The 26,319-nt window shown below is 43.0% G+C and overlaps 1 protein-coding gene across 1 annotated transcript in view; it reads right to left on the reverse strand.

The window, feature by feature from the left end:
- STXBP5L (syntaxin binding protein 5 like) overlaps positions 1-26,319 on the reverse strand; it is a 418,796-nt gene that overhangs the window by 342,193 nt on the left and 50,284 nt on the right. The window lies entirely within an intron of this gene.

Here is a 26,319-nt window from a genome sequence, read left to right on the forward strand (position 1 = left end):
AGCCAACAATCCACTGTAATAAGAGCAAAAGCAAAACTGTGATTGCAATCGATGCTTACAATTAAATGTGCACACCACATTGAGGCAAACAGATTAATGTACAGATGGCAACAACTTTGTGTAATGCTATGCAAGCTGAACAAAAAATCCATCAAAATGCACAGTGTCATCTAGAGTCAAATGCACAGTGCCATCTGAGGACCTGATATGTCTGGAGGAATCAGCTTTGCTAGTTATTCATTGCTGTGGGTAAAGTGCACACAGTATGTTTTCCCCCCTTCAAGCTTTTCATGCCCCCCCTCCCACCAATACATTCTGCACCCCCCCAGGCAGGTCCACTCTCCGGTTTGGGAATCTCTGATCTAGGAGAAAAGATCAAAAGATGCTTTGGAGCCTAAATACAAATTTATTTACGCACTAGACTCAGTTTAGGAATAGAACTCGGTTTGCACCACCTTCCTCATTAATCAAAAGCAGACATATGTTCTCCCTCAAACTTTACATTGTGCTTTGAGGAGAGCAAACAGTGTGAAAAAGCTTTAGTCAGGCCATGTGGACAGAAGTGAATAAGTGATTAAGCAGGATGTTTGCTCTTATGCCTATCCACCCTTTCACCTTCCACAAAACACATGGGTCATATGGAAAATATTGGTAGGGCCAGGTGTCAGGGGAAAAGTTAGTGACAATCTGTAACAAAGGAAATGGTTCTACTCCAGGCTATGGCAAGTCTGCAGCTAGAGACCACTAGCCAAAGGCATTATACCTGGTCCTGTCATGCTCTAATGGATTGGAGATATTAGGAGAGAGCTCAGAGGTGGAGAACCTCCATGAAACAGGGCAGGATCCACCAGTCTAGAGGCCCAAATCCCCATGGATACTTGGCCCACCAATGAGTTCCTCCCCTTTCCCACTCTATGCCCCCACTTGTCCTGTGGGCGAGGGGGGGAAATGTTTGGCCACAGTGAAGGAGAGTTTGGATTAACTTGTTTTCTGGGGAGCATACGACCTCTGTTGTTCTTACCATAGTAACATTTCAGTGAAAATCTGGTTCGTGTTCCAATTTTAAAATACAAGATAAAGATTCTGGGCCAAATTTTTCTCCCACTTACATCAGTGTGAATGACAAGTAACTTCACTTAAGCCAGTGGAGTTACTCTGAATTTACACTAGTGTAACAGATCAAAATTTGGACCCTTAAATTACAGGAGAGCTAAAATAGATTTTAGAGAGCAAATAGCTAAAAGGTATTTTAAAAAAAAATCTAAATGTATTAGAAGCAGTAAACCTGTGAAAGAATCAGTTAGAGAGAACAATTGAGGAATATTGGTGAAAAGTTAAATGGATTTCTTTACATTAGTCTTCAAGAGTTCTGAAGGAGCATAAGTACGGACTGGCTAAGCAGCTAGCAAAACATACAATCTCTCATTAAAGCTGGATAATTGGCAGGTAGACAATGTTATTCATCTTTCTTTTAAAAAAGGCTCTAGGGTTGGTCTGAGAATTTACAAACTGGTTGAAATGACAACAACAAAATAGAATATTAAAAAACAAACAAACAGTCTAATGAGTACGATTTCTGATTAGGAAAATTGTGTTTTTAAACATGCCAATAAAGTAATCATAGAATATCAGGGTTGGCAGGGACCTCAGGAGTGTTGACGTCACCAGGCATCACCATCACCCCAGGTGACTCAGGAGGGTGGAAAATCACAAGTGTCAATGAAGCCTTCCTGCACTAGGCCTGAACCAAACTCCTTCCATGTTTAAACTCTAATCGACCTCAAAAGCCAGGTGCAAGTGAAATGTGTAAGCAGCTTGATATCAGTGGTAAACCCCCCTTTGCAGTATAATGAGGCCTGTATACCTCTGGCCGAAGGAAAGATAATAAATCAAAGGAACGGGACAAGATAGTAGTTCAAGAAGTTACTAACGAGCTGAACTTATAGCTGCCAACATAAACTAACTGCTTAAATGTAATTGCTATTTGCTTAGTAATTGTTACCAGGGATGGGAGGGGTAGAGAGAGAGGAATGGGGGGAGGGAAGGGAGGGGTAGCGGGGGAAGGGGGGGGTGAGGCTTGACTGTAAAGGTATAAAGGAAAAAAAACTGTTTCTGTTACTGTGCTCGATTTGAGACGTGCCTGTCTCCTAGCACCGCTTTGAGATCTCAAATAAACTTTGTTTGCTTCTCCACCTGGTGTGTTTATTGGCGCGAAGCACGCCGGGCAACGAACCCCTGTTGCTTTGCCTCGGGCACCTCTGTGCCAGCAACAGGAGGTCATTTAGTCCAACCCCCTCACAGCAGGACCAATCCCTAGACAGATTTTTACCCCAGTTCCCTAAATGGCCCCCTCAAGGATTGAGCTCACAACCCAGGGTTTAGCAGACCAATGCTCAAACCACTGAGCTATCCCTCTCCCCCATGATAGAGTAGAACTAGATGACAATGTATTTAGAGTATGTATTAATACCTGGGGGAGCAACCAACTGTGCATATCTCTCTATCAGTGTTATAGAGCGCGAACAATTTATGAGTTTGCCCTGCATAAGCTTTATGCTTATGTTCTGGAGTTCTGGAGTCACCTGGGCAAGTCACATGCCCCTGCATGACTCAGTCTTTACAGGCCGAAGCCATTGTCCACATGGTATCTTGCATGTCTCCAGGAAGACTTCTTATGTGGATTGGAGCATTCCAAGATGCATTGTTCCCCAAGTGTTTCCTGATAAGCTTTTTGCAGGGTAAAACAGATTTATTTGGGTTTAGACCCCATTGGGAGTTGGGCATCTGAGTGCTAAAGACAAGCACACTTCTGTGAGCTGTTTTCAGGTAAACTTGCAGCTTTGGGACAAGTGATTCAGACCCTGGGTCTGTGTTGGAGCAGACTGGAGTGTCTGGCTCAGCAAGACAGGGTGCTGGAGTCCTGAGCTGGCAGGGAAAACAGGAACAGGGATAGTCTTGGTACATTGGGTGGCAGCTCCCAAGGGGGTTTCTGTGACCCAAATAAATCCGTTTTACCCTGCATAAAGCTTATGCAGGGCAAACTCAAATTGTTCGCCCTCTATAACACTGATAGAGAGATATGCACAGTTGTTTGCTCCCCCAGGTATTAATACATACTCTGAGTAAATTACTAAATAAAAAGTAATTTTATTAAATACAGACAGTAGGATTTAAGTGATTCCAAAGTAGTAACAGACAGAACAAAGTAAGTCACCAAGCAAAATAAAATAAAATGCGCAAATCTATGTCTAATCAAACTAAATACAGATAAGTTCCTCACCAGTTCCAGAATGCTCCCTTTTACAGGCTAATCTCCTTTTAGCCTGGGTCCAGCAATCACTCACACCCCCTGTAGTTACTGTCATTTGTTCCAGTTCCCTTCAAGTATCCTGGGGTGGGGGGTGCGGGGGGTGGAGAGGCTCCTTCCTTAGTCAGCTGAAGACCAAATGGAGGAGTCTCCCACAGGTTTAAATAGACTCTCTCTTGTGAGTGGAGACCCCCCCTCCTCCCTCCTATGCAAAGTCCAGCTCTAAGATGGAGTTCTGGAGTCACCTGGGCAAGTCACATGCCCCTGCATGACTCAGTCTTTGCAGGCCGAAGCCATTGTCCACATGGTATCTTGCATGTCTCCAGGAAGACTTCTTATGTGGATTGGAGCATTCCAAGATGCATTGTTCCCCAAGTGTTTCCTGATCAGGTACTTAACCTGGTGAATTCCTCCCTAAAGAAGCTGACCAAATGCCTCACAAAGCTTACTTAGAAACCAAGCAAGCATACAGCCCATATTCTTAACCTCAAGTAGAAAATGATATATATGTACAAATAGGATGAATAGATATAGTAGACCATAACCTTTATGGAGATGTTACATGGTACAGGCAGCACAAAACATATTCCAGTTATATCATACATACATTTATAAACACCCCCCCCCATAAATCCTTATGGGGTACGCTGTCACAACCATATCCTACCAGCCACCCTTTTTGAATAGCAGAAAGGAATGGCCTAACAGCCATTGGTATAGGTGCATCAGTCAGAATGTGTGTGTGTCTGGACTGATTTCAAAGCAGTAACAGACCTTTGAGGGTCACCACTTTGTTGTAGACTTAGCATTTTAAGCTAAGTAAAAGAAAGAATGCCATGATTGTTTTTCTTCTGCATTGCAATTTGATGTTCCTGTTCAAAATGTTCTGTGTAAATTAATTCGGTTTTGTGTGTGAATGAGGAATGGGTGTTGAGAGATAAGTGTGAAGGCCGTCACTGAACCAGATGTTCTAGGGAGCACTGGAGACAGATGCCAGGAGGTTGCAACACACCCTTACTGAAATGTCAGAGGAAGGCAGATTGATGACTCTAAAAATGAGACAGTCACCTATCAATGTGGACAAGATAGCTGTGATCAAAACCAGCATCCTCCCTAAGAGGCTTGATGAAAGAACAAGATAAAGGATGAGAAAAACAATTTAAGAAAACAAGCACTCGTCAAACAATTGATTACACCATGACGGTGCAAAACTCATTGGTCCCAATGAAGGAAAAATCACGATACAAACAGGATGCCTTGCCATGAAACTTTGGGTTCGTGCTGCCAAGACTTCCCTGGAGCATCGTGTGGTGACTGATAGAACCTGGCTCCTACCTACCCAAGATCAGCATAGCTGGCCACTTGCTTGATCCAGACTCTGGACTGGTAACTACAACATTGACTGATGGGACAGAGAGAGAGAGAGAATATGCATATGCTAATTGTTGTATCTTCAATAAACACGGTGTATTGCCTTTTCCCCTGGAAAAAAAAAAAAAAAGATCCCTTGTGCTTCTTATAAGCATAAGATCATACTAGGGGTAAAATTTTCAAAAGTGCCCAAGTGACGGGATCCTAAATCCCTTTTCCAAAAATGACTTAGGCCATGTCTACACTACAAAGTTAAGTCAACATAAGACAGCACGATATGATCCTGAGTAGACCAGAAGTGGCTACAGGGCTCTGGGAGTAAGGGATGCAGGTGGTGATCTCTTCGATCCTTCCAGTCAAAGGGAGGGGCTCAGGCAGAGACAGATGCATCCTGGAGATGAATGCCTGAATACGCATGGAATATTGGTATAGAAGGACATCGTTTTTTCAGGAAGAACAGACAGGGAAAAGAGGGAGGAGGTGCTGCCTTACATATTAAAATATATTCACTTGAACTGAAGTTGAGATGGAAATAGGAGACAGACTTGTGGAAAGTCTCTGGGTAAGGATAAAAGGGGTAAAAAACAAGGGTGATGTCACGGTAGAGGTCTACTACAGACCACCAAACCAGGAAGAGGTGGATGAGGCTTAAAAAAAAAAATAAAAAAAAAGGTAACAAAATCATCAAAAACCACAGGGCTTGGTGGTGATGGGGGACCTCAATTACTCAGACATCTGTGGGGAAAATACAGCAGGGCACAGATTATCCAACAAGTTCCTGGAATGTATTGGAGACTTTTTTTTATTTCAGAAAGTGGAGAAAGCTACTAGGGGAAGGCTGCTCTAGATTTGATTTTGACAAATAGGGAGGAACTGGTTGAGAATTTGAAAGTGGAAGGCAGCTTAGGTGGAAGTGATCATGAAATTATAGAGTTCATGATTCTAAGGAATGGTAAGAGGGAAAACAGCACAAGAAAAAGCAAACTCAGGGAGTTGGTAGATAAGATCCCATAGGAAGCAAGTCTAAAGGGGGAAAAACAGTTCAAGAGTTGGCAGTTTTTCAAAGACACGTTATTAAGGGCACAAGAGCAAACTATCCAACTGCATAGGAAAGAAAGGAAGTATGGCAAGAGACCACCCTGGCTTACCCAGGAGATCTTCGAGGATCTGAAACTCAAAAGAGTCCTACAAAAAGTGGAAATTAGGTCAAATTACAAAAGGATGAATATAAACAAATACCACAAGTATGTAGGGACAAAATTAGAAAGGCCAGGGCACAAAACTAGATTAAACTAGCTAGAGGCATAAAGGGTAACAAGAAAACCCTCTACAAATACATTAGAACCAAGAGGAAGATCAAGGACAGGGTAGGCCCATTACATAATGGGAGGTGGGAACAACAGAAAATGTGGAAATGGAAGAAGTGCTAAATGACTTTTTTGTTTTAGTGTTCACCAAAAAGGTTAGTAGCGATTGGACATCTAACATAGTTAATGCCAGTGAAAGAGAGGTAGGATCAGAGGCTAAAACAGGGAATTACTTAGACAACTTAAATGTCTTCAAGTCACCAGGGCCAGATGAAATACATCCTAGAATACTCAAGGAGGTGACTGAGGAGATATCTGAGCCATTAGTAATTATTAAGACTGTGAGTTTGTCACGGCGGTCATGGATGCCATGACTTTCCATGACCTCCGTGACTTCTGCAGTGGCCAGATGCACCAGATGCTGCTGGGGGAGTCTCGGGTCCCCGCCCTCCCCCCAGCAGCAGCAGCAGGAGTTGGAGGGGCTCAGGGCTGGGCTGCAGGATAGAGTGAAGGCTCTGGGCAGTGCTTACCTCGGGGGGGCTCCCCAGATGCGGCAGCATCCCTCGGCTCCTAATGGGAGTTGTGGCCAGGGGGCTCTGCGTGCTGCCTCCACCTGCAGGCGCCGCCCCCGCAGCTCTTATTGGCTGCAGTTCCTGGCCAATGGAAGCTGCGGAGCCACTGCTCAGGGAGGAGGCAGCGCACAGAGCTGTGTGGCCACGCCTCCATCTAGGAGCTGAGGGATGTTGTTGCTTCTGGGGAGGTTCTGAGCCACTTAGGAAGCCTGCTAGCCCTGCCAACCCCCCTCCCTGAGCACCCTTCGGATGCATAGAAGAAGTGAGGTTTTTACTCACCAAAGCTCATGCCCAAATAAATCTGTTAGTCTTTAAGGTGCCACCAGACTCCTTGTTGTTTTTGTAGATACAGACTAACACGGCTACCCCCTGATACATAAAAACACTCAGCAACTCACATGTCCTGCTCTGTGGAAATATTTCCATTTTACTGGCGGCACTAGAAAAATGGTTAAAATATATGTATTTAAGAATTCAAAACAACAAAACTAATTATTATTATATATATATATATATATATATATACACACACATACACACACACACACACACACACAATTTTTTTTTTTAATAAAAGGAAGCTGTGAAAGTAAAACTAAAGGAAGTCCGTTGCCCCCCAAGGGATTAAATGGACACTTGAGAGAGCTTTCACCTAGAACCATATTGATTCTTCAGACAAAATAATAATATTAGTTTGTGAACTCTACAATAGCTAAGATCACAATAGCTAAATTTTGGTTACTATAGAGATTCAGCTAGACTGGATTATTTCACAAGCAGCAATAGGGGTGGATAAAGATTGCTTTCCTTCATCTTCGCTACCAAACCTTAACTTCACTAACAGGATTCTGTACTTTCATAGCATTCTCAGACTTCTTTGATGGAATTACAATCAGTAGTTTACTGGAGAATACAGAGAAAGAAAGGGTATAAGCAACACAAAAGAAATAACTAATTAAAAGTTGGATTCCAAAGGATGTCTCTGGATAAAAGAATGGGTGTTAATTATTGTATTTAAATAGGATCATAGGCAGCTTAATAAAAGGCAAATACACGGAGAGCAAATAAAAATTTGCATTAAAGAGTTCTTTAAAAGCTAACTAATTTTCTATAATATGCTTTTGTCTGAAACTCAATTACATTCTATGCAAGGTTAATATATAAACACTGAGGCTCAAATTTTAAACATGTTAGAAGTTAGGAAATTCATAGTTATGATTTCCATACTATACCAAAATTAATTCTGCCTCTTTGATCATAAGCATTACTATAGGGTCTTTCATTACATTGCAAATATATTACATATAAAAACAATGCTACAAACTGTTAAAGGTGCAAAGTCAAATGTTCAAAAAAAAAAAACAAAACAAAAAAAAAAAAAAAACTATGAATTGCCAAAAATCAGATTGCCTGTGCAATCTTAATTTATCATAATGCATATGCACTACAAGGGCAATCTTGCCCAGTATCAAGTAGAAAGTCTGTAGCAATGCCAGAAATAAAAACACAATTGTCCTGGGTTCCAATCTAGTACCTTAAAATACAAGACAACATTCTTACTCTTCTTAAAACTCTGCCTCATTCATTGTCCATCCTGTGCATTGAATGAAGCAGAGGTCCTGTAAAACAGGCAGATTAGTACAATCATGAATTAACTTCAAGATGGGTAACCTTAATCACAGAATCATAAAAATGGCGGGCTGGAAGGGACCTTAAGAGGTCATCTAGTCTATTCCCCCATGCTGAGGCAGGACCAGGTATACTTAGACCAGAGATCTCAAACTCAAATCACCACAAGGGCCACATGAAAACTAGTATATTGGCCCGAGGGCCGCATCACTGACACCTTTTCATATAAGGATACAAAAGTCCCCCCCCGCCTCTGCCCCTGCCCCCACTCCACCCCCTCCATGAGGCCCAGCCCCTGCCCCACCTCTTCCCACCCCTTCCCTGCCCCTATTCCAACCCCTTTGCCAAATCCCTGCCCCGCCTCTTCCCCTGAGCATGTGGCTCCACGCTCCTCCCCCCTCCCTCCTGGAAAGTGCTAAGCGCTGCCAAACAGCTGTTTGGCAGCAGGAAGCGCCTGGAGGTAGGCAGAGGAGCGGGGACACGGCACGCTGGGGGGGAGGGGAGGTAGCCGCAGGAAGTAACTTGGGGGCGGGGGGAGAAGCTTGGCAGGCCGCAGCAAATAACTCCGCGGGCCACATGCAGCCTGCGTGTTTGAGACCCCTGACTTAGACCATCCCTGACAGGTATTTGTCCACCCTGTTACTAAAAACCTCCAGTGATGGGGATTCCACAGCCTCTCTTGTAAGAATGTTCCAGTGCTTAACTATCCTTATAGTTAGAAAGTTTCTTAATATCTGACCTAAATCTCCCTTGCTGCAGATTAAGCCTATTACTTCTTTTCTGATCTTCAATGGACATGGAGAACTGTCTTCTTGATAACAGCCCTTAACATATTTCAAGACTATTATTGAGTTCTCCCTCAGCCTTCTCTTCTCAAGACTAAACATGCCCAGGTTTTTTCTTTTTGTTTTTTAAACCTTGCCTCACAGGGCAGATTTTCTAAATCTTTGACCATTTTTGTTGCTATTCTCTGGACTCTCTCCAATTTGTACACATCTTTCCTAAAATGTGCCACCCAGAACTGGACAAAGTCCTCCAGTTGAGGCCTCACCAGTGCCAAGTAAAGTGCACAGTTACCTCCTAGGTCTTCCACATGACATGTTAATGCACCTCAGACTGACATAGCCTTTTTTGCAACTGCAGCACTTCATTGTCTCATTCAACTTGTGATTCACTATAGCCCCCAGATCCTTTTCAGCAGTACTTACCACCTAGCCAGTTATTCCCCATTTTGTATTTGTGCATTGATTTTTTTCCTTCCTAAGTGTAGTACTTTGCACTTATCTTTATTGAATTTCATCTTGTTGATTTCAGATCAACGCTCCAATTTGTCAATGTCATTTTGAATTCTAATCCTGTCCTCCAAAGTGCTTGCAACTCCTCCCAGCTTGGCATCATCTGGGAATTTTATAATCATACTCTTCACTCCATTATCCAAGTCATTAATGAAAATATTGGCTAGTTCCAGACCCAGGACAGACCCCTGGAGAACCCACTACAAACACCCTCCCAGTTTAACAGAAAAACATTGATAACTACTCTTTGAGTATGACTTTTCAACCAGCTGTGCACCCACCTTATAGTAATTTAATCTAGATCACATTTACTTATGAGAATGTGAAGTAAGATAATCAAAAATTAGGAACTGCCAGAATGCTTATATGTGCAAGCTTAATGTTCTTTTAATTCTAGATCTACAGTACAGACATCTACCTCTTGTGCTAGGAGTGTAACCAAGAGCCATAGTAGGTTCTTATCCTCTATGTGAGCCAGTCACAGACCATCCTTGGTCTGTGGATCATAGGCACCGACTGCATGGGTGCTCCGGGGCTGGAGCAGCCACGGGGAAAATTAGTGGGTGCTCTGCAACCCACTGGCAGCCAAGCTCCCCCCGCCTCTTCCCCACCTCCTCCCTTGAGCGCACTGCATTCCTGCTCCTCCCCCTCCCTCCCAGCACTTCTGCCTGCCACCAAACAGCTGTTTGGCAGCACTCCGGGAGGGAGGGGGAGGAGCAGGGACACAGCACGCTCAAGGGAGGACGTGGGGAAGAGGCGGGGCGGGGGCAGAGCAGGGGTGGGAAGAGGCAGGATGGGGGTGGGGACTTGGGGAAGGGGTGGAGTGGGGGCAGGGCTGGGGGCAGAGGGGGTCCAGCACCCACTGGCGGGAGCAGATGTCGGCGCCTATGCTGTGGATTACTCAGCTGTTTGCTAGACATAAGTAAAATGCTGAGAGTTCTGATTCCTGTGCTCAATTGCTGCCTCTGGAGGGCAGTGTGGTCCAGTGGTTGTAGACAGCACAGCCACACACACAGATGTGACACATTCTTTTTGAAGGGCTATGTCTCTTAGTGAGATTTTTTTCTGCCATATTAGAGACTGGATTCTCTTACCAGAACTGCTGGAAGCATGCTTGTGCAATTTCTCAGTTACCCCATATACAAAAAAGGGGAATATGATGCTTGACTGCTTTCTAAAGGGGTATGAGACCTTGCTCAACAATACACATTGAAGTGCCCAGAATTATTAATCAAAAAAGTGGAAGAACTGAGACTAGAACACATGATCTCGTCCTATTTCCCAGTCCAGCAGGCCAAAGGGATGGCTCCTGCCATGGTGTCCCATCCAGAGCTCAGGTTCTGTGGAGCCAGATAGCATATCCATTGCAGCTGGATGGTCCCTGGAGTCAGGTGTAAAGATCAGTAGGACTGGTGGCCTGAAGATAATGCAGATAGACTTCAGATTCTAGCCAGAAGCCTATAAAAACTATGATTTTCAGAGCCTCATAATTTGGCTAACTCCCACTGGATTTTCATGGGAACAGCAAAAGGCACCAATCTAGTCCCAGAACTATTCCCTTGCCCAATTTCAAGTTTTTCCTCCAAACCATGGAGATGCTAGAGCTCTTCAAAAAACTGCTGGAATTTTTTATATTAGTAAAGTGACCTATTTTTCCCTAACATCATTCTCAGAAACTACTGAGACATTTTTGTTGAAACTGTCAAAATAAAATTCTGCCTGAGGCACAGAAAATGTTAATACTATTTGGGTGTCTAAAAATGCAGATAAGCACCTAGGCACCTAACTCCTGGGAATTTGGCTCAACCATAGGCACCGAACTGATGGAAGCCTATGTGCTTTTGAAAATCCTATTAGGTGCCTATGTGCATTAGAACATGAGAATGGCCATACTGGATCAGACCAAAGGTCCATCTAGCCCAGTACCCTGTCTTCCAACAGTGGCCAATGCCAGGTGCCCCAGAGGGAATTAACAGAAAAGGGCAATTATCGTGTGATCATCCAGTCCCCACATCTGGGTTGCAACTAAAGACACCAATTTTTTTTTTAAATCTGCCTCAAAATGGCTTATATTTGACAAAGTTATAAGCAAATGAACACAAGATGTTATAATGGAAAGTGTTAAGCAATCCTAACTATAGATTTTGTCCCGACTCAGCTTATAAATTACATTTTCAATGATTTAACTAAATTATACAAGTATTCTTAAAGAACTAAAATTCAGACATTTTAGATGTGCAATCACGAGTGAATACACAAAGTGGGTGCCTGCACACAAATGACAATGTAGACAGAAAACTGTTTATTTGCAAATGTTTAGACCAGATATGCACATGCAATTGCAGTAATTAAGTTAGTCCCCAAAATTTTGAAAGTGAGGTCCTTAAGTTGTTTTACAAGTGATTTAGGACCCTAGGTTATTCAGCAGCCCTGAAAGTTGCACTGTTCTTTAGTGCTAGGGTGACCAGATGTCCCGATTTTATAGGGACAGTCCCGATTTTGGGGTCTTTTTCTTATATAGGCTCCAAATACCTCCCTACCCAGTCCTGATTTTTCACACTTGCCGTCTGGTCACCCTATTTAGTGCAGATATTGATTTCTCCCCGATTTAATTTCACCCTTACAACAAAATGAGACAGTTTCTCTGTTATAGTGAAAACTGAGCTGGCCTAATCAGATTACTCCTTTCCTTTTCAATTTCAGTACACAAGAGAACAAATTCATGGCAATAATGTAAAAGAAGCAATGAAACCGAACAGTTCTGCCCACCTCTCCCCTTACACACCGCCCCAGCAGCTGAGATAAGAATTGGAACACTTTTGCTAACAGTCCCCAAACAAGATCTTTTGGAGGATGCAAGCAGGACATTCTCCTTGGTGCTCCTCACCTCTGGGATTTGCCTCTCACGTTGTTTCAGTAGAGCTTGAGATCACTGATCTTCATCCTATGTTGCAAGACTTACTAATTTATTCAGGCTTTTGCTTGAGAAAGGTGGTGACCTGAGGGCTTGTGTTCTGAATATTTGTAGTTGGTGGGGGAGTTCCATTTCAACTGATTTTATATCAATAACTTATATTTTAAAACAACTAACATTAAATAACACATGCTCAGAGGCATGTGCGATGTGCACATTTTAACAAGTCACAGATTGAAAAGTATAATCAAAATGCACAGAGCACAAGTTAGGGGGGTTTGTGCATACACAGCGTAGCACTTTCACAACCTTGAGCCTGGTGCTTTGTGCCTTTCCATCATACACAGTGCTAAAGCAGCTTGAGGACTGATGTAGTGTAGGGGGCATTGCCTGGATCTCCCATTCTCGCTTTTTCCCTTCTGTCATGGCAGCTATCGGGGTGTTTACCCCTCCCACCCTAGGTCAACTATACAACACTGCAGGATTACCATTACACTAGAATGATCCTTTCTGGATCACTGTAGTAGCACCACCTATCCAGTCTGGCTTCAGGCTAGCCACTGCCTCAGTTTCTACTTCCTCCGTTTGAATCTCCCAATCTGGTTTGGTTGCTGTGGTAACCTGCTGCAGCAACTAGACCCTCTGGCAGAGTCATAAAAGTCCAAAATAAGCACAAGTCTTCCACTCCAGCGGGTCACACCCCCTTCTTGAGGCTTCTCTTCTCTGCCCTGCCTGGGCTCTTTGAGTCATTCCCTACTCTCTATCAAGCAACAGTTCCCAAGGCTTCCTAACCAGAGTCTTCCCTAACCCTTCTAGCTCCCCACAAGCTTCTCTTATCTATACTCCAAAGACCTGATTTAGTCATGTGACCTGCCTGTCTTGTGGCATCGCTCATTTTCTCCACTGGGGGAAGCAAGCCAATTGTTCACAGGTAGTCCGGGACCCATTTCCCCTTAAATGGTTAGTCACCTGGTGACAGCCATTTACTAAGATTTTGCTGTCAATGTACACCAGCAGTGCAGTAACAAGCAGCTGCACCACATCCTACTTGTTTTTTAACCTTTGGAATATCACATTTTACTTCCTTTAAATTTATTTAGCTGATAAATCAAGAGTATTCCCAGTATACAGTTTACACTCACAAGAGGCAATGTGCTTTAGAAGAAGCATAATTTTGGAAGTTAGGTACTTGAGTTCTAATCCTAGTTCTGACACCGACTCCTTGGGTGGCCTTGGGCAAGTCACTTCACCTTTCTATGCCTCAACTTCCATATCTACAAAATTGGGATATCTACATACCTTACAAGGATGTTTAAAGGATGTTTCTGCAGAGCTCTAAATATGCTAAAAGTGTTAGATAAGTGCTAATTATTAATAATAGCACATTTCATTTTAAGGCACTTTACAAAGATTAATTAAGATTTACAATACCTCTGATGAAAGTAAATATTTACATTTTAAAGATGGGGAAAAAAGATTAAGCAACTACACCTCTACCTCGATATAATGCTGTCCTTGGGAGCCAAAAAAAAAAAAAAAAAAAAAAAAAAATCTTACTGTGTTATAATCGAACTTGCTTTGATCCACCGGAGTGCACAGCCCTGCCCCCCCGGAGCACTGCTTTACCGCGTTATATCCAAATTCGTGTTATATCGGGGTAGAGGTGTAGTTCAAGGTTACATAGCACCCCAGTGTTAGTTTCATGGCTGGAATTACATAATACAGAGCCCCTGTTCAGTAGACTTGTGCTTTAATTGCTTGAGACAATTTTGTATTATTTCATAGTGTTTACAGCGCAAAGGGCCATTAGATCATCTAGTCTGACTTCCTGTACATCACAGGCCATTAAATTTCATGCAGATACTCCTATATTGAATCCAATGAATTTAGTTAGTTCAAAGCACTTCAATCCTCAAGGAAACTAAACGGTTGTATGTGACAGACAGAACAGAAGAGATGCCACCAATGCTGACTCCTTTGCAGTGGCAGGGAATTGATTAGGTGAGATATGCCCAAATTATCCTAGCTGGCAATCCAGACCCCATGTTATAGAGGAAGGGAAAATATACACTGACGGTCCCTGCCAATCTGACCTGGTAATGAGGATCAACTCCTAACGTCAGCTTTTACATGGTCCACACACCCTACACACTATTGTAATAATTTTTGTATAAAATATGCTTTGTGAAGTATCATTTGAAAACAAAACTCTGATCATTAATATTATTGTGTGATGGATGTACATGTGTATTAAGAGTTATGAATCTATGCTGGAATTATGACTAAAGTGTGAGTAAACCAGGCATGTCAGGGCAATTATTAAACAGGTCTATCCTAAACAAAGCAATGGTGTGTTTACCTCAATTTACATATAAGCAGTCAAAAGGAACATCAAAGACAGCAGGAGCAGGGAGAGGAGATGGCAGGAAACAGAACATTTGCATTTCCACAAATACAAATGGGGGAAGAAAGAGCTTGGAGCTGTCTTCACCACTAGATTCCATGTTGCCTATCTCATAGCTTGAATAAATTTTATTTTGAGGGGTAACCCTCACAAGCATCCATTTTAAGGGTTTACTAGTCTATAAAGATGGGGGAGCTGAACCTCAAGTGATAAGGAACTGAATCAACTGTACACAATATTACCGTATTATAGAGGGTCTAGAGTGAGTTATTTTCTGAAAGCTAATGACATACTGGTGATTAATATTATTGTGATGTATTATCACTATATGAGGAAATATAAATAATTATATTATGTTTAAAGTCTGTGGCCAACAGGGTGGATAAAAATCAATGATTTAAAAAAAAAAACCGATTTATTTAAATCAGATTTTTTTATAAAATGCTTTGAGGGAAAACTTAAAGATAGTTATAACTAAGATACATCATTATAGCTCAGATATCTCATCATGGAATAGGGATTATAAATTCTAATTCTATAGTATGAGAATATAGTCATGTAATGTTTAAAAAAAGTTTTGTAAATGAGTTCCAATAGTTCATGGATTAGGGACCCAATCTTATGGGGTTCCAGGGGCTTCTGTATAAATTATTTAGGTTAATCTTTCTATCTACCCAATGGGACTCAGTGCTAAGTCTAGAAGATACCATCAGAGATGCTTAGTTTTGCAGTTCTCAAACTGTGGATTTGTGACTCGAGATAACATGCTTGTTAACAGCAAAAATGTTTTAAAGTAAATATACAGCGGTAAGAAATAACAGACCTCAACCCTATTGTCCCTCTGCAAATTTGTGTACACAGAGTCAATCCCTTACCTCTCTCTAAAAGTGCAAAGTTTCAAAAAGTTCAATGAATAAAAGATTGTTGGGGCGGAATAGATCTGGACAAGGAGAAGAAGTCTGGAGATAAATGTGAGAAGGGAGGGACAGGTAGTAGAAACAAAAGTGAGACTGTTTGAGCAGCATATTCCAGAAGTCTTGAGGTCTTTCTGAGTGTAGCCTTCATTGATTTGAGATCTACCATACCATTCTCTCACTAGAAGGGAAAACCTATAATGGCAGCAGGCCATAAAAAAGAGACCCAGTTTGGGAATATTTTAATGAAGTTCCTCTACCTGTGGGTAGACAGGCATGCGTGCAAAATGCAAACAGTGCAACAAACAAATGCAAGGCCTGGTTGCCCGAATGAAACATGAGAAGTGTTCCTTCTCAGGAGGAAGCTGCGTTGAAGATGATGAAAGGAACAGATCTGAACATACAGGATCTTCAGGTTGGTAACTTTTATTTCATACTTTTTTCTTAAGGACTGCCTATCTTCCTTCTGGACTATTCTTGAATTCTCCTGTTTTAGCAAAAAAAATATAATAGATGCAGTTGTGATAAAAAAAAAAAGATAATTAGCTGAAATAGGGAGATCTTCCTTTTACAATTTCACCTTTAAAGTAGTACTGAGTGTCAGTGAATGCAGTGAGTAATACTAAATGAACAGTACGGTAATAATAATTAAAAAACTGCATTGACTTATTTTGTTCAGGAGAATCCATCCTCAACATACAGGATTCTGAAGACTATCCACCTTCAAGATCACCATTTTCTATAGTTTCAGAGTTATCTGCCAATGACAGTGTTTGTCACATTATGTATGTCACATAGCCACCCGTAGCAAAAAGAAAAAAAAAAAAAATCCAGAAACAACCATAGATAAGTTTGTGATAAGAACCAGCAGATTACAAAAGAGGTAATTGATGAAAAAATTCCCATTTTTTTTATGCTACAAACTCTCCTTTCCGTATGATTGAGAACCCACACTTCATTAACATGGTTCAGTCATGAAGACCAGGATACAGTCCACCCAACAGAGCACATGTCGCAGGCAAATTGCTGGATAAAAGATATAAAAGAGAAATTGGGCAGTGTGCAAAAGGTCTAGAGGGTAAAATTGTTAACCTGAGTCTTGATGGGTGGAGCAATGTCCACAATGATCCTGTTGTATGTGCTTGTGTGGCTACAGAAGAAGGGAATGTCTTCCTTACAGAAACAATTGATACATCAGGAAATGCACACACAGCAGAATACAATACTTAACAGTAAAAGCTATAACAAAAAAAAATTCAAATATCTAGTATGCAGCTTGGTTACAGACAATACTGCAAATGTATCCAAGATGAGAAGAAATTTAGAAGAGAGTGAAGGGAGTCCCAAGCAAATAACATACGTTTGGAGTGCTCATTTGATGCACCTCCTAGCCAAAGACTTCAGTGTTCCAGAAATAAAGGCTAATGTTGTTGAAATTGCAAAATACTTCCGTAACAACCACTTTGCAGCAGCTGCTCTGAAAAAAGTGGGAGGAACCAAGCTAACTCAGTAGTGGACTATTTTGAGCACTATAGCAAGAATTGGCCTAATCTGACAGTTTGAACAAAATTGTGAAAAAAAAAAAAGGTTGGGCCTTTCCCAACCAGAATTCTCAACATTGGGCTTAAGAGAAATGGTGAACACATGCTGAGTACCCTGAAGCCTATTTCTGTAGCCTTGAATAAAATGCAGGGAAATAGCTGTTTTATTGCTGACGCTGTTGAAATTTGGAAGGAACTGAGCGAGATCTTAAAAACAGAAATATATAAGGATGAAGTTAAATTACAAGCAAGAAAAAAAAAAGCCACACCCCCACAAATGGGACAAGCACTATCTCCAGCTCATTTTCTTGCAAATATTCTCAATACTCGTACCGGGGTCAAACCTTAACTGCTGAAGAAGAGGAGTCGGCTACGACATGGACTCCCAGCAGAAGGTCCCGCCCCAAAATGCCGCCGTGGTTGCTGCCCCCCAAATTGTAGCACCCTAGGCAACCGCCTAGGTCGCCTAATGGGTTGCACTAGCCCTGTATTAAGGTTATAACAACCAACAAGAATGCACGTTTATGTAGAAATCCATGATTAAATCGAGTCTTCCTGACTAGTGATTTAAATCAATTTGATTTAAATCAAATCCACCCTGGTGGCCAAACAGGGAGAAACAGGTTCCCTTCCAGACAGGAGAGCAGGAAGTTATTTACCTGGCTCCTATGTAAATTCAGCATGGTGGAATCAAAACAATGGCAGCCTCATTTACATACAGGGGGATGGGAAGTCAACAAGAAGGAAAGAAAAGCATGAGGTCATACTGCCTCTTAAAACAAAGTCATTGAACTTTAGAAGATATAAGTAGAGAGAGAAGACATCTTTGGAACCCATCACTAGACAGACACAAGGGAACAGAGATCTTCCAAGTTGGGAAAGATGGGTCCTTCAACCAAGGTGGGGCTGAAGTCTCTGGAAACTGAATATAGATGAGAAAAACATCTTGAACAAAGCCTATCTCTTGCTAGATTAAGTCTTACACTTTTAGATCCCGGCTTTCAGTTTTATTTACTTGTAACCCTTTCTAACATCATTCTTTTTTACTTGGCCATCACTTAACCTATCTTCTTTTGTTAATAAATGTGTTTTACTGATGTAAGCAGAGTCAGGATGAGCTCTACCCTGACATCTGGTGGTGAATTATGGCGAGTGTGGAAAAGAACTCCAGGGGCTGATCTTGTTTGCATAGGCACACCCACTCGCCTGGCAGGAAACAACAGCAACTGAAAGTGGTTACTTTGGCTGGTGTGGGATCCCCAGTTTCTCTATTATTGGGGCAGGAAGAATAAAGTTTTGTTACCCTGATTCTGTGAATCAAGGCCAGTGCAACTGTTGTATGACAGAAGGACTGAGTGAGTCCTTCACCATTATCTAAGTAGCACTTGCTTGACAAGGGGCATGGGTTACAAAACCTAGTGAATTGAGAGAGGATGGGGACAGGTATTTGTGCCTGATGGTATGGGCCCCCCTCTGAGGGTTTGAAACACCAATTGCACTGCCTCCTCTCTCCACTGTTGAATGTCAGAGCTAACTTTGATTCCATTAGGAGTCTAGTTACAGGCTACTGAGCTGAATTCACTTTGGGCCAATGGTGCACCAGCACTGGGGCTCCCCTACTATACTATGAGCTGAAATCGCTAAGAGCTGAAATCACAAAAGAGCTAAAGTTATTAAGAGCTGAGATCACTGAGTGCTGTGTTAACGAGTGGGGGAGCCTTCAGCTATATTGCTCAGCAGCTGGTGGAGCAATTTGTGGGGACGACTGGAGGAGCAGCGAGTGGCGTGGAGCCTTGCGGGGCCGGTTGGAGTGGCTCAAGGAACGGCGAGCGGAGCTGTTTGCGGGGACGGCTGGAATGGCTCACAGGTCGGGGAGCGGAGCGGAGCAGCTTGTAGAGCGGAGCAGTTCGTAGGATGGCAGGAAAGTGGACTGGCTCGTGGTGAAGGCTGCGGCAGAACCCCCACGGAGAAACAGACGGCTGGCCAGCCTTGGGTCACGTAAGGTGCCCCTTAACACCCTGCTTGCCCCCCGCCTTTTACTCTGGGGCTGCACTGACCAGGGACAGAGACTTTGGAGGTTATTGGACTTTTGGGACTTTGGGTGGTTGCTGGACCCAAGAGACTTTGGGGGTGTTGGACTTTGGGGACTCTGGGTGATTTTTGGGTTGCTGGATTCAAGAGCCAAAGGGAAAGGACACAGCCCAATTTGCTGGGGGTGGGTTTTGCTCATGGTTTGTGTTATGAATCCTGTTTGTAGTGTTTTTCCAATTTTATGCTGATGTCGTTTACCTCATGTTATTAAACATTTTCTGCTACACTCAGACTCCGTGCTTGCGAGAGGGGAAGTATTGCCTCTTAGAGGTACCCAGGGGGGTGGTATGTAATTGTCCCAGGTCACTGGGTGGGGGCTCGAGCCGGTTTTGCATTGCGTTATTGAAACGGAACCCCTAGATACAGAACCCGGCCCTTGTTGCTGCCAACTTAGATGGGCAGAAGGGTTACACTATGACAAAACCAACTCAGTGCTGTGTTTAAACGGAAGGTGATTTACCCCAGTTAAGTTAATAAGCTGTGATGTGCTTTTATGTTTTTACAGGAACAAACAGACCTTATTTCTCTGAACTGTCCATCAGAAGGCTGGACATTACAGAGCGAATGGTTTGGGAGAAATTCAGGATTGAGAGTATGTTGGGAATAGCTTGCTGGTTGTAACCAAGGCTGCTGGAAGCCAGCGTGGGGTTATAGACAGGCTGCTGGAGTCAGAGCTGTGTAAGCACACAGACACTCCGGGTGGGACCTGCATGCTATTAGCCTGGCTATGAGCATCCCAGGCGGAGAGCTACAGCAGCAAGGCACTGTGTCACCACTTGCCCTGAAATTGCCTTACAGCCCCTTACTGGTCTGGATTGCACCCCTGAATACTAGGGTTGCCAATTTTGGTTGGATGTGTTCCTAGAGGTTTCATCACATGACAGTCTTTCATTAAAGATTAATCTTTAATTCCTGGAGACTCCAGGACAATCCTAGAGGGCTGGCAACCCTACCAAACACTATACACTAGCCTTAATGGAAGTTGAGTCAAGGGTCCACCTGAGTAAGGACCAGTATGTCCCAATTTCAGCTGACTTAAGTTCCTGCACTCCCAGATTGGTCAATGTTCAACTGGAGGAGGAAGAGAGGGAAGGAAGAAAAGAAAAAAAAATACTCCCTGTCAAAATATCTTTAGCCTAGGTGAAATTACATAGGGTTAGGAGCCAGGAAGTTATGGGTATGTCTACACTGCAACTAGACACGTGTGGCTGGCCCACACCGATGCCAGCCGACTTGGGCTCACAGGGCTCAGGCTGTGGGGCTGTTTCATTGCAGTATAGATTACTGGGCTCAGACTGGAGCCTGAGCTCTGGGACCCTCCCACTTCACAGGGTCCTAGAGCCTGGAAGTCTACACTGCAGTGAAACAGTCATGAAGCCTGAAACCCAGGACTCTGAGTTAGCTGGCATGAGCCAGTCATGGGTTTTTCACTGCGGTGTACACATATCCTAGGAGTTCAAATCTTACCTTCTCTGACTACTGCTTATATGCACTTCGTAGTCATTATTAATAAAGGCAGTCATGTTAACTGCAAGATTGTGTATAATCACTTCAAGCAGAGCTGGAAATGGAACCCAGGTTTCTAATAAGGCAGACCAAAAATCGCTTCTGCTCAGACACATGGCTTTTCCAGTTAAATGTGCCAAATTTATGTGGTTGGCTGTTGAGTGTGAAACCACTAGCTCCTATGCTGCTCCCAGAGACAGGAACAGAACCCGGAACCCAAATATTCCACTGCTGTCTAGCACATAGTTTTGAAACCCACTGTTATATGTTGCATCCCACCAGGGGCTGGCCAACAGACTACAACAGTCACTCCTTTAGTTCTGAAAGTCCAGGATTCAAGCCCTACTGACAAACTGTTGAGGAGAGACAGAATTTCCTTATTTCCAGTGTTTTTTTAACAAGCTGATTTAATTCACACAGTGAGAAAAACATCCTTTAAAACAGGTTTTATAGTTAAAATTCTGTCCCTTATGACACCACATGAAACAAAACAAAGGTGTTTCACAATTCAGCCATTTGGCAAACATTTTGTTTGCTTGTGTCACGTAAATTGGCAGATTTGAAGATTGAGATGTTTGAGCTTGGCCAAGCTGCACTCAGTTCAAGAGCTACCAGAAGCCATTTCAGCCCCTAGTGTAAGATGGTAACAAGTTACTCAATGAACCACTTGTATGAAAGGTGTCTTTTAAAATACCTACAAAACATATTAATTAAATCTGCCTTTTATAAGAAGAAGATAATGTGTTCTACAAAAAAGGCCCAAGGGGCCATTGTGGCAGATGGAGTTCATTGAAGCAAGCAGAGCATATTCCAGCCAAGTTCCCTTCCCCTGACATGCCCTGTACATTGAGGGCTATGAGAGGGTTGGTACATAGCCAGCTACATACCATTCAGGGATTCCCCATACACCAAGGGAATCCTCAGCTAGCCATTCAAGCTTTAATATGTATTAAATGTGTATTAAGTATTATTATTATTATTATGTAAAGCTGCTGTGACAGACATCAAGCAGACTTATCCATGCTGAGGATCTGGCCCAAAGTAGGGCCAAATTTTGGTCCAACTGGAATCAATGGGAATTTTGACATTGACGAAAATGGGGCCAGGATTTAGCTCATTAGTAGTAAAGCACTGCAGTATCAAGTGGTCAAACATTATCCTATTAGACCTTGTGCCTGGGTGCATTAACATTCCCTGAAGTAGGAAAAAATGGCATACAAGCACTAGATCTTGAGGTGAGACACACAGTAAAAAGATTGTGAAGATCACGACAACTTTACTAAATTAAATGTCCTAGCTTTTCTCCTCCTGGCTCACTCCTAGACCCAGCACGTGTACAATGATAGTCTCTCGTACTGACTACTGGTTGAATTTATGTTTATCTTTGTATAACTTCTGCTAATTAAGATTAAAATTATTTGCACTGTTTTTTCTGTGCTTGTATGGAATTGTATTAACATGTTCATGCACTTCAAACAAACAAAAGGGTTTTTTTTGTTTTTGTTTTTAAACTGTGCTTTCAAGTGGTTAGGTAAACCATTTAAGTTAACAATTAGGCTGCAGGTGTACTGAGACTGCCAAAACCTGGGTCACATACAGTAGACACCTCAAGGTGCTTGAACAATACGGAGGCACTGTTGAGGGTAAGATATTCCAAATCCAGTAGGGGTGACCAATGCACCAACATCAGTGTTCTGTCCCACACCAAAACCTCAAGTATTGAAGCTATGATCATCTGCCACTAACTCCATTGGGTAGGTCATGTTCTTCGAATGCCAGAAAATTATCTCCTGAAGCAGGTCATGTTCTGATAACTGAGCCATGGTCCATGGACAAGGGGCAGACAAAAAAAGCACTTCAAAGCCACCCTCAAAGCCAACATGAAGAAGTACACTATTGACATAAATTCATGGAGTCCCCAGCCCTCAATCGACCAAAATGGAAGAGGATCTTGTGGCAGGGATCCCAGTATTTTGAGATCCAATGGAGACAACAGGAAATGGAGAAATGGGAAAGATGCTGCAGCCTGATTTAACAATCCAGATCTTCCCCTTCCATTGAGAAATACCTGTCCCAACAGTGACAAGATCTGTGGATCCCAGATTTATATCATTAGTCACCTGCGGATCCACCAGCGATAATGGCCATCATTTTACTGGAAGACAACCATCCTCAAACTCTGAGGGATCACCGACTACTATTATTAATAAGATGATTGAAGTGGGGATCCCCTGTTCAAATCCCTTCTCCTCATCAGGCAGAGGGGGGAACTGACCTGGGGTCTCCCATATCCCAGGTGAGTACCATAATCAGTAGGCTAAAGTTTAGGAGGGAAACTACTAACTCCTTCCCCTCACCCCTGCTTCATCTTATTTGAAGTTCGGTGTGCTCAGAGATCTGTCCCACAAGCTAACACATTGGGGATTAGGTGTGAGATATGTATCCAGGCACCTGCCTGAGGCAACAGTGCCAGAGGCAGAAACATAGGTACCGAAGAGACTTCTATAGTAAAAATATAAGCACCAGGTGAGTGGGGATTTTGTGGGACAAAGAGAGGAGCATAAACTCTGGCAAGTCAAGTGTAAGAGTATAATTAGGTAGGCCAAAAAAGAATCTGAAGAGCAAGTAGCAAAAGACACACAAACTAACAGCAAAAAAAAAAAAAGGTTAAGTACATCAGAAGCACGAAGCCTGCCAAACAATCAGTGGGGCCACTGGACGATCAAGGCATTAAATGTGCACTCAAGGAAGACAAGGCCATTGCAGAGAAGCTAAATGAATTCTTTTCATTGGTCTACACTGCAGAGGATGTATGTGAGGGAGATTCCCACATCTGATCCATTCTTTTTAGGTTACAAATCTGAGGAACTGTCCCAGATTGAGGAGTCAATACAATAGGTTTTGGAACAAACTGATAAATTAAACAATAATTAGTCACCAGGACCAGTATTCACCCAAGAGTTCTGAAGGAACTCAAATATGAAATTGCACAAGTACTATCTGTGGTATGTGACCTAGCGCTTAAATCACCTTCTGTACCAGATGACTGGCGGACAGCTAATGTGACATCAATTTTTTAAAAAGGCTCCAGAGGCAATTCTGCCAAATATAGGCTGGTAGGCCAAATTTCAGTACCAGGCAAATTGGTTGAAGTGATACTACAGAACAGAATTAGGATACATTGTAACAGGGTCAGCACCTGCCTCTCATGAGCGACCCCTTTCTATAGCCGGTATGCCTGCACAGTTTTTCAGGGCAGCCCCCACTTCTCATGGGCAGCCCCCTTTGGCTGGTTGGGTGTGAGTCTGCTTTTGGTTTTAGTTCTTATCTCAGCATGGCACCCCCCTCTCACGAGCACCCACTCTCCCAGCCGATGGTTCTTTTGGCAGGTCTTCAGCAACTCAGCCCTCCAGCCAAGCCGCATACACTGTCCCCCATTCCGATTTATGCAGTCCTGAGTTCTTATCACAGCCGTGGTATGGTGCTGTAGCTCTTAGGCTTCTTCCCAGAGGCACTGCCTTCTTCAATCACCTAGCTGGGGCCCATCTCAGTACCCTCAGCTGGTCTGGCCAAGTTCTGTGCTCAGTCCCCCAGGCTCAGCCTGCCCACACTGACCTTTCAACAGTCCTGCTTTTCTATCCAGCCAGGCACCCAGTCTTTGGCAGCCTTCCCTGGGCTCAACTTTGTTTGGTGAGCTCTCTGCAATGAGCGGTCCACAGTCCTGCTTTTCTAGCCAGCTAGGCACCTAGGCCTCCCTTGTCAAACTCCACACAGCAACTGAAGGCTCTGCTCTGCTGCTTGCTTTTATCTGGCCCTCCTGGCCCCTTATTAGTCACTCCAGCAGCCCCTCGGATTGGCTGCTCCTCTGCAGCCACTCTAGGCTGCCTGGAGGACTTCTCGCTGCTCTATTCTGTGGCAAGGTGACACAGGGCCATGAGGCTTCCAGCAGGGGGGCTCCTGACCTAGTCCACCCTGCCACATACACATATTTGAATATGATATGTTGGAGAAGAATCAACACTGCTTTTGTAAAAGGAAATTAGGCCTCACCAATCCATTAGGAATTATTTGAGGGGGTCAACAAACATGTGGACAAGGGTGATCCAGTGGATATAATGTATTTGGACTTTCAGAAAGCCTTGGACAAGATTCCTCACCAAAGGCTTGTGAGCAAAGTAGGCAGTCATGGATCATTAACTGGTTAAAAGGTAGGAAACAAAGTGTAGAAATAAACAGTCAGGTTCACACTGGAGACAGGTAAATAGCGGGGGGCCCCATGGATCTGTACTGGGACCAGTGCTGTTCAACATGTTCATAAATTATGTGGAAAAAGGGGTAAATAGTGAGGTGGCAAAGGTTGCCAATGATACAAAACTACTCAAGATAGTTAAATCCAAAGCAGACTGTGAAGGCTTACAAAGGGATCTCACAAAACTGAGTGACTGGGCAACAAAATGGCAGATGAAATTCAATGTTGATAAATGCAAAGTAATGCACATTGGAAAACATAATCCCAACTAGACATACAAAATGATGGGGTCTAAATTAGCTGTTACCACTCAAGAAAAAGATCTTGGAGTCATCCTGGACAGTTCTCTGAAAACATCTGCTTACTGTGCACAGCAGTCAAAAAAGCTAACACAATGTTAGGAACAATTAGGAAAGGGATAGATAAGACAGAAAATATAATGCCATTCTATAAATCCATGGTACTCCCACACCTTGAATACTGCATGCAGTTCTGGTCTCCCCATCTCAAAAAAGATACATCAGAATAGGAAAAAGTACAATGAAGGGCAACATATATGACTAGGGGTATGGAACAGTTTCCATATGCAGAGAGTTTATGTGGAAATAACTGAGGGGGGATATGATAAAGGTCTATAATATTATGAATGGTGTGGAGAAAGTGAATAAGGAAGTTGTCAAGGCTCCTTTCCCACTCTGAACTTTAGGGTACAGATGTGGGGGCCTGCATGAAAACTTCTAAGCTTAACTACCAGCTTAGATCTGGTCCGCTGCCACCACTCCCAATGGGCTAATTCCCTTCCCTGGGTAGCCTTGAGAGACTCTTCACCAATTCCCTGGTGAATACAGATCCAAACCCCTTGGATCTTAAAACAAGGAGAAATTTACCATCCCCCCTCCTTTCTCCCACCAACTCCTGGTGGATCAAGATCAAACCCCCTTGGATCTAAAAAACAGGGGAAATCAATCAGGTTCTTAAAAAGAAGGCTTTTAATTAAAGGAAAAGGTAAAAATCATCTCTGTAAAATCAGGATGGAAAATAACTTTACAGGGTAATCAAACTTAAAGAGCCCAGAGGAATCCCCCTCTAGCCTTAGGTTCAAAGTTACAGCAAACAGAGGTAAACACCCTAGTAAAAGGTACATTTACAAGTTAAGAAAACAAAGATAAAACTAACACGCCTTGCCTGGCTGTTTACTTACAAGTTTGAAATATGAGAG

The sequence above is a fragment of the Terrapene carolina genome, unplaced genomic scaffold, assembly GCF_002925995.2.
Source record: "Terrapene carolina triunguis isolate 2854851 unplaced genomic scaffold, T_m_triunguis-2.0 Scaffold242, whole genome shotgun sequence".
Taxonomy (NCBI): Eukaryota; Metazoa; Chordata; order Testudines; family Emydidae; genus Terrapene; species Terrapene triunguis.